This window comes from Cervus elaphus, chromosome 31 (genome assembly GCF_910594005.1).
Source record: "Cervus elaphus chromosome 31, mCerEla1.1, whole genome shotgun sequence".
NCBI lineage: Eukaryota > Metazoa > Chordata > Mammalia > Artiodactyla > Cervidae > Cervus > Cervus elaphus.
This window is the reverse complement of record NC_057845.1, coordinates 9,514,329-9,528,518: the sequence shown is the minus strand read 5'-3', so window position 1 is coordinate 9,528,518 and position 14,190 is coordinate 9,514,329. Positions and strand designations below refer to the sequence as shown.

General features: G+C 40.2%; 1 long non-coding RNA gene across 1 annotated transcript in view; it reads right to left on the bottom strand.

The window, feature by feature from the left end:
* Positions 1 to 10,887, bottom strand: part of LOC122687410 — a 40,292-nt gene extending 29,405 nt beyond the window's left edge. Inside the window, exon 1 of the long non-coding RNA XR_006339139.1 lies at positions 10,764 to 10,887. This is a non-coding gene — a long non-coding RNA (uncharacterized LOC122687410). The remainder of the gene's footprint in view (positions 1 to 10,763) is intronic.
* Positions 10,888 to 14,190: the final 3,303 nt, after the last annotated feature.

Here is a 14,190-nt window from a genome sequence, read left to right as displayed (position 1 = left end):
TTTGCCATGAAATGATGTGACCAGATGCCGTGATCTTAGTTTTCTGAATGTTGAGTTTTAAGCCAGCTTTTTCACTCTCCTCTTTCACTTTCATCAAAAGGCTCTTTAGTTCTTCTTCACTTTCTGCCATAAGGGTGGTGTCATCTGCATATCTGAGGTTATTGATATTTCTTCTGGCAATCTTGATTCCAGTTTGTGCTTCATTCAGCCCAGCATTTCTCATGATGTACTCTGCATATAAGTTAAATAAACAGGATGACAATATACAGCCTTGATGTACTCCTTTCCCAATTTGGAACTAGTCTGTTGTTCCATGTCCAGTTCTAACTGTTGCTTCTTGACTAGCATACAGATTTCCCAGGAGGCAGATCAGGTGGTCTGGTATTCCCAGCTCTTGAAGCATTTTCCACAGTTTGTTGTGATCCATGCAGTCAAAAGCTTTGGCATAGTCAATGAAGCAGAAGTAGATGTTTTTCTGGAACTCTCCTACTTTTTCAATAATCTAACAGATATAGAGAACAAATATATGGACACCAAGAGGGAAGGAGAGAGGAAGGAAATAGGAGATGGGGATTGATACATACACACTATTGTTACTATGTATAAAAGAGATAACTAATGAGAACCTACTATATAGCACAGGGAGCTGTACCTAATGTAGTGTTGTGACCTGAATATGAAGGAAATCCAAAAGGGAAGGGATATATGTAGACACACAACTAATATTTTTTTGCTGTATCATAGAAACTAACACAACATTGTAAAGCAAGTATGTCGTTGGTATTGCTGTGTAGTCGCTCAGTCATGTCTGACTCTTTGAGACCCCATGGACTGTAGCCCACCAGGTTCCTCTGCTCATGAAGATTTCCCAGGCAAGAATACCGGAATGAGTTGTCACTTTCCCCACTTCTCCAGGGGAATCTTCCCAACCCAGAGTTCAAACCTGCGTCTCCTACACTGGCGGGCAGATTCTTTACCACTGAGCCACCAGGGAAGCCCAGAGCAAGTGTACTCCAATTAAAATTAATTTAAAAGTGATAACAGGTGCATTGGTTACTGCCTCAATAATGCCACACAGAAAATATCCACTTCCATTATCCGTAGCTTAGTTCGGTTCAGTCGCTCAGTCATGTCTGACTCTTTGCGACCCCATGAACAGCAGCACACCAGGCCTCCCTGTCCATCACCAACTCCAGAGTTAACTCAAACTCATGTCCATTGAGTCGGTGATGCCATCCAGCCATCTTATCCTCTGTCGTCCCCTTCTCCTCCTGCCCTCAATCTTTCCCAGCATCAGGGTCTTTTCTTCACATGAGGTGGCCAAAGTATTGGAGTTTCAGCTTCAGCATCAGTCCTTCCAATGAACACCCAGGACTGATCTCCTTTAGGATTGACTGGTTGGATCTCCTTGCAGTCCAAGGGACTCTCAAGAGTTTTCTCCAACACCACAGTTCAAAAGCATCAATTCTTCGGCACTCAGCTTTCTTTATAGTTCAACTCTCACATCCATACATGACTACTGATCTGAGTGTCAGCCGAAGGTCAGCTGAGCCAGGCTGGACTCCTGACCTAAGTTGCAGGATAGGTTCAAGTCTGCTCAACATGTGTTTTTTTCTCAGGTCCAAATTTCAAAGGCAAGACAGGCAAAGTTTGTGTCTAGACACATCTCACACCTCTGTTCACCTCACCTCAATTCAACACCAAGTTACCATTGACAATGGTAACTCACATGACCAAGAATCCAGAAGTGGGGCGGGGAGGTATAGTCTTCCATGGAGAAGAGGGCTATGACTCTTTGCTGAATAGTAAGATAATCTGTCACAGAAAAGATGAGATGTTTCTATGTTTAGATGACATAAGGTACAGATAGAAACAAGCTGAAATGATTTATCTTTGACTTGATGATTTCCTAAGATTAACTAAGGATTTCCAAGCTGAATATCTTCCCTCTCTGATGAGCTAACATGATACAATGGTGATTGCCTTGGTTTGCTAAGGCTGCCATAGCAAATACCACAGATTGGGTGGCTTAAACAATAGAAATTTATTGTCTCGCAGTTCTGGAGTCTAGAAGTCCAACCCTGAGGTGCTGACAGAGCTGGTTTTTGCTGAGGCCTCTCTCTTGGCTGGCAGACGACTGTCTTCTCCTTGTGACCTCACATGGTCTTCCTTCACTGTGTGTCTGTCCAAATTTCCTTACTTAAAAGGACACCGGTCATATTGGATTAGGGCCCACTCTAATGACCTCATTCAAAGTTAATCACTTCTTTAAAGACCTTATTTCCAAATGCCATTACATTCAGAGGTACCAGAGGTCAGGATTTCAACATACAAATGGGGGGAGGAGGGGACACAAGTCAGCCTTGTGTGGGTGCATGCTCAGTCGCTCAGTCATGTTGACTCTTTGGGAATCCATGGACGCCAGGCTCCTCTGCCCATGGGATTCTCCAGGCAGGAATAATGCGGTGGGTTGCCATTTTCTCCTCCAGGGGATCTTCCTGAACCAGGGATCGAACCCAGGTCTCCTGCATTGGCAGGCAGATTCTTTACCACTGCATAACCTGGGAAGCCCTCCAACTCAACCATAATAGTGGTCAAAAGCATAGGTTCTAGAATCAAACAGCAGTGGCTTTGAATAATGCATCGACCACTTTCTAACTGGGTGGCCAGCTTTTCCAATCTCTTTTCCCATTTGTCCCGTCTCTAAAACTGGAGATCATAATGTCTCCTCAGCAGATGGCTTTGCCATCACCTTTAGGAGTAAATACACAAAACACTGTTACAAAATACTGTGTATTTACAGGAGTAAATACACAAAATAGTGTTTGATACTGTGTTATAAAACTCACAAATCATTGCTGTTGCCATTATTATTTTATTATTAAAATATTTTATCAAAGTACATACCAAGTCAGATACTTCATATAACTATTGATTTATAAAGTCATGAAATAAAAAGAAATTCCTCTGCAGTATCAGTGAAACCAATATGCCTTCAGTGATAGGCCAATAGCAAGCCCTAAATAATTTTATGCCTCTTTATAGAAACATGTTCTTTTTTTTTTTAATTAATTTATTTTTTTTTAATTGGAGGATAATTACTTTACCATAGTGTGATGGTTTTTGCTATACGTCAACATGAATCAGCCATAGATATACATGTGTCCCCCCAATTCTGAACCCCCCTCCCACCTCCCTCTCTACCCTATCCCTCTAGGTTGTCCCAGAGCACCAGCCTTGGGTGCCCTGCTTCATGCATGGAACTCGCACTGTCATCCATTTTACAGATAGTAATGTATATGTTTCAATTCTATTCTCTCAAATCATTCCACCCTCACCTTTTTCCATTGAGTCCAAAAATCTGGTCTTTACATCTATGTCTTCTTTTAATTTAAAAAAAAATTTTTTTCAAAAAAAAGCACCTTCTTACTCTTTCCCTGCAAAGGTCTTCAGAGTTAGGTATGCACTTTATTTTGCAGCTGAAGAAAGTGGGGCACATGGAGGTTTAAGTGATTTGACTGTGGGGTTAGTGGAAGATAAGCTGCTACAGGAATCCAGTCTTTTTCAACAAGCTTGGCTCACGGATCTCAACTGAACTGACTTTACTCCTTCCTTTGCTTCAATGATCATACACAGTTTGATTGGAGAGTTACACTATAATTTCACAGTGATTACATGCCCCTGAAGATCATTTTGTAAGTAAATGTTTTGAAACCAAAGATAATTATTGTTGTATGGCCATAAGCCTTTTTCTTATGCCATATTCTCCACCAAAGAATGTAGCCAAGCTAAAGTTACATTTCTGAGTTTCGGTAGCTGGCTCTGGGCTCCGCTCTGCATTTCTGGAACTCTGAGGCCATCAGGGTATCTGGAGACACATTACTGTTTCCTGGCCTCTGGGATAACCTCTATCCTTTCCACTTCAGCACAAACACAAAGAAAGCTGCCATGGTGCTCTTGACATGAGGACTCTCAAACACAACAAAGCTAAGATGAATCAGAACCCAGTCCTTGTATAATAAGCTATTCAAAAGAGGAACATCCTGTCCAGAAGCTCTGAAATGTATTCTGATATCTGGGCATACCAAAGGTCCTCCTCTCTGTTTAGAAACTTCCTAATTGCTTGGCCACATTGTCTCCAGGGACATGTGCAGGATCAAGAATTCTCTAAGTTGGTAGCTCAGAGCTGCATCTACCTAATACCTCCAGAGGATAGCTCAGAACTGTGGCTTCCTTAGTTCTCTATTGACAAAGCAATAAACTATAGTACTGTATTTGGAGACGGAAATGGCAACCCACTCCAGTATTCTTGCTGGAAAATTCCATGAACAGAGGAGCCTAGCAGGGTCGAAAAAGAGTTGGACACAACTGAGCAACTAAATAACAACAATACTGTGTAACAAGGACCCTTTTTCTAGGTGGTCTACCTTTCCTGCATTTTCAAACCAGTCTGAAATTTTTATAAAGAGTGATAAAAATTTAGATTATACATATTTATAGACTTACAGAGTGAACAAGTGATTCTTTGTGCTAAGTCACTTCAGTCATGTCCAATTCTTTGCAACCCTATGGACTATAGCCCCCAGGCCCCTCTGTCCATGGGATTCTCCAGGCAAGAATACTGGAGTGGGTTGCCGTGCCCTACTCCAGGGGATCTTCCTGACCCAGGGATCAAACCTGAGTCTTTTATGTCTCTGTTTTGGCAGGCAGGTTCTTTACCACTAGCGCCACCTGGGAAACCCAAGTGATTCTTTACCCATGAGATTAGCCTTCTGGCTCATGAGTCTCAGAGTAAAAAGCAAAAGAGAAGCATCTTGATAGTCACATCTGCCTTTGGCACTTGACAATAAATTATACTCATCAGGTACCATTTTTCCAGAGTCACAAGAGAAAATGTGACACCTTTTTTTTTTTAGATGATATGAAAAGGGCTTACGGTTTACATTTTTCCAGTCCCTGTCACTTATTTCTCAGAACCTTGTCTCATTCCTTTGTGGTCATGTGGTAAAGCTCATCTGGAACACATGATGTTTATATTGACTTGCCTTTTTATTCCATTTTCACTTTTTGGTGCAAAAGCAAAGGCTTTCTGGGCTTAATAATGTTTTTCACTCTTTTCATGGAAATGGATTTTAGAAACAGAAATGATAGCAGTTTCCATATTCATATTTCCCAATAAACTTGTCATCAAAAGTCCTCAAAGAGCTCTCATTAATCACTTTTAGTCATTTCTTCCATGCAAATGAAGAGAGCTTGAAATGATTTGAGCTGTGCTTGCAGTGGATTCAAAGGCAAAACCTAAAATAATATTGCTTTTTCTTTTTCCAAAGAATTGAAGATGTCCGTCCATAATTCTTGGATATTGATAACACTAGGGGATCAGATTTTCCTAAAGACAGGAGGAGAACGCACCCCCTGCTGGAAGCAAGAAAAACAAGAAAACGAGAAGCATCTTCTTTAGAACAGACCCAGAAAAAGATGTCATTTAAGTTGAACAGTTTCTCTTGTTGCTCATTTGAATTTGGTGGATATTGTCTTGAACACTGAACTGTTGAAATCAAGAGATCATAAACCATGGAGGGAATCAAAATTAAAAGTTAAATCCTTGCCTGAGTGTGGACGTGAGACGCTATGTGTGTTTTCTGCAGATGGACAAGCCAGCTTGTCCTTTTTTTCACTTGCAGCCTGTTTTGCAACAAACTGCCCTTCCAGAACTCCGGATAAACTATTTAGGTGGGATTTCTGGATCAGCTGCTGGAAATGTGATCCAATCTACCCCCCTGATTTCCTGTGCAACCTTGAGGCCTTAATCTCTGACCCTGTTTCCTCATCAGTAACTGCATTCAAATGTGGTGGGGTGGGGGAGGTGAGGAGATGAGGGAGCCACATGGAGGTCAAGAGGGCAAAGGGAGAAATACAAAGAGTAACTTTTTGTTGAGAGTAGTTATGTAGATTGCCTGAATATCTCATCAAGTCTTCATGGGTCACACACTTTTGCTGGGAGAATTCATGAATTCATTATAAAAACAAGAAAGAGAAGAGATTTTGTCGGTTTATCTATTTATATAGCCCAAGACTATTATAGTTCTGCAAATTTAGGCTCTGGATAAGATATAGAATGAAGGGGGTGTGGTATACATTTCTACAGACCCCTGACTCTCTCCCTAACTAAAGTCTCTAAACTATCAGATTGTAAGCAGAGAAGCAAGAGTAAGAAGATTTAAGTTAGTTTAGTTTTCTTAATGTGACCGTGAAACAGTGGTTTTTAACCCAGACTGGGCATCAGAATCTCATCTAAATCTTTCCAAAAATATAGATGTTTGGCTCTACACTTAAGCTACTGGAATCAGAATTTCTGAAATACTCATAAATCTCCACAGGTAATTCTGAGAAGCAAAATTGGGAAATATGTAGGCCTGAAGGATTCTGATTCTTTTGGAACTCAACAGGAACATTCTCATCACTGACTGCTATTTTTCCTTGCTCATTTTAAAAACAAGTAGACATCATCTGAATTAAACACTTGAGTTTGTGTTGGATATTCACAATAGGTACTTTCCTGTATAACACTGTCCAAAAAAAAAATATTCGCATTTCAAATTCCTACCACCCCACCATGTGGATCAGTAGAATCTTGTTTTTGATCAGTCGCTCAGTCATGTCTAACCCTCTGCGATCCCATAGACTGCAGCATGCCAGGCTTCATTGTCCTCCACCATCTCCCAGAGTTTGCTCAAACTCACATCCATTGAGTTGGTGATGCAAATATCTTTCTGTGGGTCAAAGTTTCTTACCCTTAGTACCATTATCATTTTAAGTGAGATGACTGTTTGTTGTGAGGGACTGCCCTGTGCATGATAGAATGTTTACCAGCATCCCTGGCCTCTGTCTAAGAGAACCCAATTCAATCCCTGGGTCAGGAAGATCCCCTGGAGAAGAATGGACTACCCACTCAAGTATTCTTGGGCTTCCCTGGTGGCTTAGATCGTAAAGAATCTGCCTGCAATATGGGAGACCTGAATTCGATCTCTGGGTTGGGAAGATCCCCTAGAGGAGGACATGGCAACCCACTCCAGTATTCTTGCCTGGAGAATCCCCATGGACAGAGGAGCCTGGTGGGCAACAGTCCATGGGGTCACACAGAGTCAGACATGACTGAGTGACTAAGCACACTGGCCTCTGTCTACCAGAGGCAATATGGCACCTCTCCAGTTTTGACAACCAAAAACATATCTCCAATCCTGGCCAAGTGTCCCCTAGAGTGCAGAATCAGCTCCAGTTGAGAACCACTGCTTTGTTTGAGAGGAAGAAACACACAGCAATAGCATTGCATTAACTATTTCTCATCCATCAAGCTTTCCTTGGACTTCCCTGGTGGCTCAGATGGTAAAAAATCTGCCTGCAATGCAGGAGATCGAGGTTGGATCCCTGGGTCAGGAAGATCCCCTGGAGAAGGGAATGGCAATCCACTGTAGTATTCTTGCCTGGAGAATTCCATGGTCAGAGGAGCCTGGCAGGCTACAGTCCTTGGTGTCTGACCTGGGTCTCCTGGAACACTCAGGGGGTCTTCCTGATGCGCTGGCACCAGTGGTACATGTTCTCTTTACTGCCACCACCAACTTGTTGCATCCTTTAATTGCTGTTGCTGCTGTTCAGTCACTGAGTCATGTCCAATTCTTTGTGACCTCATGGTCTGCAGCACATCAGCCTCCCCTGTCCTTCACCATCTCCAGGAAATTGCTCAAATTCATGTCCATTGAATCAGTGATGCTATCTAACCATCTCATCCTCTGCTGTCCCCTTATCCTTCTGCCCTCAATCTTTCCCAGATTAAAGACCCTTTTTCCAGCAAGGGTCTTTAATCCTTCAATTACCACCTCTTACTATCCCTGTGGTCTCCACCAGGGAGAGGTAATTACTAGTGAATAACCACTGCTCCATCCCGCCATCTCTACTGCAATCGTAGAGCTGTTCAAGGCCATTCTTCTTCCGAAGACTTCTCCTAAGAAGCCATTCCCTCCAAGGTAACTCTATCCCAAAGAATATTAAGTGCTAGAGGCTCTGGATGTCAGGCATCACTGTGACCTTGATGGACCTGGAAAAAGAGGAAATTGTCTTCCCTCTGAGGCATGATAATTTTATGTTTAATTATTTACCATTGTAGTTTCTCATCTCTTTTATTATGCTCTTCCCCCAATCACTGAAGTAACATGAGGGTTTTCTTTATATAATCTTGGCAGATACAGTCTGAAGTAAAGTTACTTGAAACACTAGATAGGTTTTGTAAATCTATAGCAGAAGCAAATGTCATGAAAGCCAAGAAGATATACATGTTCATTCTGGGACTCAAATTACATTCAAAAGATAAGGAGGTAAATGGAATCTAGAGAAGCTTGAGTTGACAAAATTTAAATTAGAAATTGACACATGCCAAGGCAGAGTGATCATTGCAACTTAAACTGGAAAACTGAGTTTTCCTTGACAGTGACAAGGAAGCTGTTATAATTAGGCTTGGGTATAGAGAAGTTATTTTAAAAATTATATTTCTGCAAGTGAGAATGTATAACTGTTTAATGACAACCCCTGCACATTTTTACCCTGGACAAAAGCCTCTGAACTCCCCAAATGACCTTTCCACTTCCACTTAAGCCAATGGTTTTTCCATTTCCCCCTCACTGGATAAGCAAACTCGATTCTATGACAATTGTTTTTTGATCTTTTCTGTCCCCAAGATTGGTGATATCATGCAAAACTATTGCATTTTTTATATGTTAGAAAAGGTACAAATTTTTGCTGTGCTCTCTTGTACATTATCTCAGTAATTATCTGCATTTTACAAGTAAGAATCAGGCAAAGAAAGATGAAGTGACTTGATCAAAATTAACAAATGACAATTCTCATACTACCACGTCAATCTGCTGATTTGAACATCATGTCCTGCACAATGTATCCTGGTAGCTAAATATTCTAAATTGCTTTCAATTGACAGGAAATAGTTTTATGAATATCTTGGATTATAAAATAATTGAAGCAGAGCAGCTCCTTTCTCTGTTTGTTAATCTGCACTGTTTGGCAAGTAACAGAACAATGTTGCAAATGGCACAAACAGAAATGGGATCCTTGACATGTCATAACATGTCATCGTGGCTGGCTTCTCAACAATCTGTTATATTTTATATAGGCACCATTTTCTTTTTTGGAGGAGGAAATAGCAACCCACTCCAGTATTCTTGCCTGGAGAATTCCATGGACAGAGGAGCCTGAAAGGGTCGCAAAGCATCCAAAAGAACTGAGCACACACGCACTTTCTCTTGTCAGATCTCTTGACCTTCTTGCGTATGTGTTGTTTTTGCTACTGTGGATCTCTGGGATAAGCCTCATCACATCCAGAAATCTTGTGTTCTGGAATGGTTTGTCTTACAGCCCAAATACTGACTATTCAAACCACCCTGATGCCTTCCTCTAAAGGTCAGTACATAATGGAATCGTGGTCGCTCAGGCTCAGATGCAAACAGCATGTTCAATTTTATATTCCATTCTAATGAATGTGGCGAATACATATCATTCCTCTTCCTGTCGCCACCCTTCCCAAGGACCTACAAAAGGGAGGGGACAGGTGGGGTTTTCCCTTTCAATAATCAGGTTTCCTGGAGCTTTCTATTGTTTCAACTGGGAATAGGCTACAAACAAGCAAGTAATATTCTGAATTTATCACCTTTTCACAGAAATTTCCAAATCCTTTCTGATAAATAGAAATCATTTTCCAAACGTGCTCAGGGAAAGCAGGAACATCCCCTAGTCCAGGAACATTTGGTCACCCTAGCTCATAATCCTGCTACAAAAATTTTCAGCCAGTATAAAAGGCCACTGCTTAATATTAGTTATGACTAGGAAAGTTCTGGAACAAAATACTATTAGCGATGCACTTTATTAACTGGATATTATTCTCATTCTTTCACTGCTGCCTACTTATGGAAACTTATGAGTAGGTGAATTATGCTACATACAATTGTTAGACAAACAAATTCTCTAAATAAAATTCTCAGTAAATTGAGTAGAAGGGGGAGAGAAAGAAGGGGAAGAATGTTAGAGAAAGCCCAAAATTATCATCAGTACAGAGTGAAATTACTATAGCTGTACATCTGGCTTCTCTTAAACTCTAGGAGTTTGACAATAAGACCTAAATCTGCCAGGTTTATTTTTCCTCCAGTCAGTTCAGTTCAGTCGCTCAGCCATGTCTGATTCTTTGAGACCCCATGAACTGCAGCACACCAGGCCTCCCTGTCCATCACCAACTCCCAGAGTCCACCCAAACCCATGTCCATTGAGTCGGTGATGCCATCCAACCATCTCATCCTCTGTCGTCCCCTTCTCCTCCTGCCCTCAATCTTTCCCAGCATCAGGGTCTTTTCAAATGAGTCAGCTCTTCCCATCAGGTGGCCAAAGTATTGGAGTTTCAGCTTCAACACCAGTTCTTCCAATGAACACCCAGGACTGACCCAATGAATGTGTAAATATAGTATAAATTGTCATCTCTGTAAAGCCCTTTGAGATTGCATATATTTTTGCTGTTTAAGGCAATCCCATCCTGTTCAATGACTACCACCAACTGAGGTGTCTTCCTTTGACTCCCCCATAATCAAAGGTCTACCTGACATCTCTGCTCAAATGGCTCACAGGTAACAGAACCTCATATATCCCAAGTGAAGCAATTCCACTAAGTAAAATAGAACAAGCCTCTGAAGTTCCTAAACTGGACTTACCTTATGCCTAGTAAAAATGTGTTTAACGGATGAATGTGTTAGTTGCTCAGTCGTGTCCAACTCTTTGCGACCCCATGGACTGTATCCCTCCAGGTTCCTCTGTCCACAGAATTCTCCAGAAAAGAATATTGGAGTGGGTAGCCATTCCCTTCTCCAGGGGGTCTGCTCCGCCCAGGGATGGAATCCAGGTCTCCTGCATTTCAGGGAGACTCTTTATCGTGTGAGCCACCAAGGAAGCTACAGGTAAATACAAAACAAAAAATGCTACTTTATTTTTTAATTTATTTTTAATTGGAGTATGATTGCTTTACAATGTTGTGTTGGTTTCTGCCATACAACAACATAAATCAGCCACAAGTATACTTATCAATATATGCCCTCCCTCTTGTTTTTTCCCTGCCACCTCCCCACCCACCCCTCTAGGCCATCACAGGGCACCAGAGTGAGCTCCGCTTCCTCACTGCAGCTCCCCATGAGCTCTCTATTTCAGTCATGGCAGCGTGACTATGTCAGTGCTGCTCAGCTCAGCCCACTCTCTCCCCTCCCTGCTGTGTCCACAAGTCTGTTCCCTGCATCTGCAGAACTGAACTAAGTGGGAATGGGGTCATCCATACCTGATTTAATGTTATTCCAGTGTTCACTTGCTTTATTTGATTCTCCTAAAAGCATGGGTAATTATTAAGTAAAAAAAAAAATTGATGACATTAAGTGCCTTTATTATAATCATTTTTTTATTATTATTTTGTTTTTTCTTACCTTTATTATAATTAAAATGTGTTCCTACTGTATCGTTTCCCTCTAAAACTTCAATGTGTGTTCCCTCCTTCTTCCTGTTCTTATGTGCTCCCATTTTATCCTTCATTTTATTTACTTTATTAATTAGGACCTTCAAGGCTCAATTAATTTCAAAGATATGATCAACTATTTAAATAGACTTCTTTATTTTTAAAAACAAATATGGATGACCAGCCATTTAGACATCAAAATAATAACTATATCAGAATATAGGCATTATTACAAGTGGGTTTATTTTGGCACTTGGTTTATGGTTACTGTTTTGAATCTAACAGTTCTTAGTGACAGTCTTTAAACAACCCCATAATGCTACCAATGGTTTTTTTACACTTTGCCCATCCATAAAAGTACCTACCTGACATTACAATTTGGCATTATTCACAATTAAATTCCAAGCTAAAGCACTCAACTAGAATGAGACCTCTGATTCTTTAATCAACACTTTTCATATGTTCTATTTTTAGAACATATAAGTTATGTAGTCTGTGGTGTGTCCAATAGAGTAACCATGATGAAATGTGTAAAAACTTACAAGTAAGAATGTGGCCAGTTAGTCAAATTGTGCTTTTAATCTGTAAAGGCATTACATCATGAGTCATTTAGAGGAAAGGGTAGAGTTTCCTCTTGAATTCATTACTGCATGAAAAGTAACATTTAGAAGGTAAAGTGTACAAAATGAAATTGTACCTCTCAGGTATAAGTATTTTTCCCATGAGAAAGTACACCTTCTATTTAAAAAGAGACCAACAGTATTCTTTTTCTATTTCTTAATGTATAAATAGCTGGAAACTTATGAGCTCATTAGTAAAATCTTTAGGACTTCTGATGCCAAAAAGAGGTAGTGCAAATCAAGGCCATGTAAAAATATAGCAAAAGGAGATTGCTTCATTTAAGGAAATGGTTCATGTAGATTTGTTAACTAGAGTCTAGAAATTTTTCCAGAAGCAAAAAAAAAAAAAAAATCCAGTCAAAATGTATTTCTTGAAGAGCACTGTGTAAATAAAATGGATGGCTTCTCTCACATTCTTATGATTTAAAAACTGAATATTCAGAAACTTCCTATATTCATGTGCTTGATTAAATATTAAGACACCTTAAAATTAAAATTTTAATGTAATCTTCTGTGACCTAAATTTATGTCTAAACTGTTTCTTTTTTGCAATAGTTAACTTTTTAAAAGATGGAAACAGAAAGGCCATAATATATAAGGCTAGTGAGTATCAGTTTTCTTCTCTTCCAACCAATATCCTTGCTGCTCAGATTTTTCACTGTAAATGCAGTTTTACAAGTCCTTATCAATTTTGCAAGGTTACTATGAGAATAAGTTCAAGTGACATATGTGATAGTATTGGAAATCTGAGCTATAAAATGGTGATGTAATGAATAGTTGAGAGAATTTGAGCATATTTAGCATATCAAGCCTGGAGAAAAGATGATGTGGGTTGCATAGAATAGATGTCATCAAATATTTCAAAAACTGACCCATGGAAGCAAGATTAGAACTATTCAATCACACACACACACAAATAAACTAGTAAGTATAAATAACAGGAAAATAGGTCAGGCTAAATGGAAAGGAAGACATTTCTAACAGAACTTTGGGAAGTATGAAATTTCCTACACTGAAAATATTCAAATATAAGTTAAAAACCATTGAATATCATTACAGGTGCTCAGGAGATAGTTAATTTACCAAAGGGCACCTGGAGTGTGTTGTCTTTATGTCCTTTCAGAACTAAGAACTTAGTAATTCGGAATGTATACAAGGCATAAAAACAGAGTTCTTATTGCTCTTTTATTGTTATTTTCAATGTTCTTTTCATCACTGCCAAAGCTACATGAAGCACAGGCTTCATAAAGCTATAATGTTCTTCCACAGAGGCACTGTTTTATACCTTGATCTTCTCCAGGTCAAGGATAAACTAAGCAAGCAGAAGTGCGAGAAATGCCATAGGAGCAAACCACAAAGTACGTGGATACGTATGTACCAACAGGCTGGAAGGCCGGACAGGCAGGAGAGTCACAAGAGAAGGATAAGGACTTACCTGGTGACATTTCTTCACTCTGGCATTAGCACTGTGTCTGCAAAAAATAAAGAGATAAATTGGTTACTTATATGGCTTGGGTTTAACCAAATTGATAGGATCCATGATATTGAAGTCTTTGTATCTGCCTGTAAGAAGATAAAACTTGCATCCAAAAAAAAAATTGTTTTAATCAAGTGATTATCAAAATAATTTATTGCAATCATTAAGAATGATTGCTTCCAGGGGCTTCCCTGGTGGCTCAGTGGTAAAGAATCTACCGGCCAATGCAGAACACACAAGTTCAATCCCTGATTGAGGAAGATTTCCCATGCCGCAGGGCAACCAAGCCCATGTGCCACAACTAAGCTTGTGCTCTAGAGCCCAGAGCTAGAACTACTGACGCCTATGCACCCTACAGCCTGTGCTCCACAACAAGAGAATCCACTGCAGTGAGGAGCCCACACACCGCAGCTCGAGAGTAGCCCACGCTCACCACAGCGAGAGGAAGGGCCACACAGCAATGACGACCCAGCACAGCCAAAAATAAGGAATCTTTTTAAAAAAAGAATAAATTTGATAATCATCTGATTTTAAAAGTTACATAT